This window comes from Crocodylus porosus, unplaced genomic scaffold, assembly GCF_001723895.1.
Source record: "Crocodylus porosus isolate Cpor-Errol unplaced genomic scaffold, CroPor_comp1, whole genome shotgun sequence".
NCBI lineage: Eukaryota > Metazoa > Chordata > Crocodylia > Crocodylidae > Crocodylus > Crocodylus porosus.
In genome coordinates this window covers 70,454,688-70,456,822 of record NW_017728909.1, presented here as the reverse complement: position 1 = coordinate 70,456,822, position 2,135 = coordinate 70,454,688, and positions in this window count along the sequence as shown.

Sequence of the window (2,135 nt, the reverse complement as noted above, 5' to 3'; positions counted from 1 at the left end):
CACTCTGCCCACGACAGGCTCTAGAACTCCCCAAGCCCTGAATCAGCTGCTGGCAGGGCTCTAGGTGTTCATGTGCCCCTCTGGGCACTAATGAGATCTCCATACCTGCCCTTACAACCTCATCCCAAACCACCGGTTCAGACAACAACACAAACATAAGCCCTTGAGCTATAACATGACAATAATGATGTAGGCTGTACTCTGCCTCCTTAAGAAGCCAAACTTCTCCCCAGTATAGTGTGCCTCCTAGCCACGGGGAACTTGTGAGATCCTGGTGCCTTACTGCTCCTATAGGCAGCAAAGCAGGCAACCACCCATCTTTGGGTAGCTCTCTCAATCAGGAGCTCCTTCCCCTGCCAACTGTCAGAGAAGTGACCCCTGCCAGCCCCAGCCTTGGGCTTATCTGTGCCCAGGGTCCTATATCCTTCTGGTCAGCTAACCATCCACAGGTGCCAGCTAATTACTTCATTAGCCTGTTGCTCAGGAAACCTGCAGCTGTACTGTACTGCCTAGCCTGCAGAGCTCTCTGGCTAAGCTGCTTCTTCCCTTAAAGGAGCAGGCACATTTTAGTGTCCTACAACACAACCAGGTTCAAAAAAGGACAGAACACATTTATGTATGGTAGATCTATTAATAGACATATAAAAGAGGTGATAAAATAGCTAGGTAATCATTCAGTCATCCTCTGGCATCTCTAAAGACATGATGGTGAATGCTAGAGAAAGTAATGAACAAGACACTGGGCTAGATGGACCATTGGTCTGACCCAGTATTTCACTTTGTATGTTCCTAATCTAATCTAATCTAATCTAATGTCAGTGTCTATTGCCACTGGTAATTCTTCAGTACTTTTTTGATAAAACATTGATAATATAATTGCCTTATCAATAATGTGTTTATATATCTGATAAGACATTTAACAAGTTATAACTGGGAAAATAAATCTACTTGTTTTAGGCTAAAATCCCAAACCTCTTAAAGTCAACAGGATGTTTTCTATTAGCTTGAGTAGGCATTCGATTATTATCTGATTTTTTTCAGGGTAAAGAGATAACAAATTTGCAATATATTTGCTGAAAAAATAAAGCAATCAGAAATCTCTGGAGCGTTACAAAGGTGAAGTTACAAGTTACAGTTAGACCATGCTAAATCTGTGGAATGTTAAGTGGTTTTAAAGATGGAATGTGCTGTGAGCAGTTGAACATTAAGGCTACATACAGACATTCAGGGAGGTTAAGAGGAGGTTATATAGTGTTAAAAATGGCTACTCGATCAAATTTAGTTCTTCCAGATGTGGATCTTACACTATTTAGGTGGATCTAAGTTGAAACTATACAGAAGTTCTGGGTAGTTAAATGGCCAACCTGAAATGGCCAACATGATCTAAGGTGGTCTCCGAGGTACACCTAACTTAAATTGGATTAGCCATTTTTAGACTGATCTAACTGTCCTGAACTTTTGTACAGTTCCCAGCACAGACCCAGCCCCAGGGTTGGGAAAGCCTCGTCACAGCCTCGGGGCTCTGCGTTTCTTATAACCTCCTTAGCACAGGCTATTTTTAGCCCTCTGCCCTCCTTCCCACCCTCAGGTGGACAACACCACCACCATGGACTGCCCTCCCATCCTACAAGTGTCTCTTGTTGCCACCTTTACTGGTGTTCATCAGTGCTGGGAGCTGTGCAAGAAAGTTGGGGGTGGGGGGGTTAGCCCAGGAAACTATAGGCCAGTTAGTCTTACTTCGATCTTAGGCAAGCTGTTGGAGAAAATTATGCTGGCACACATCCATGAGGGGCCAGCAGGGGATTTCATGCTTAGGGGCAACCAACACGGGTTCATTAGTGGCAGGTCCTGTCAGATCAACCTGGTGGCCTACTATGATCAGATCACCAAATCATTAGATGCAGGGGTAGCAGTGGACATAGTCTTCCTGGACTTTCAGAAGGCATTCGACACTGTCTCTCACCCTGTTCTCATTAAGAAACTGGGGGACTGTGGTGTCGACACCCCCACAGTCAATTGGGTTGGGTTGCCAACTGGCTGGAGGGCCACACCCAGAGAGTGGTGGTGGATGGGTCATTTTCAGCCTGGAGGGATGTGGGCAGTGGGGTTCCACAGGGCTCGGTCCTCGGGCCCGC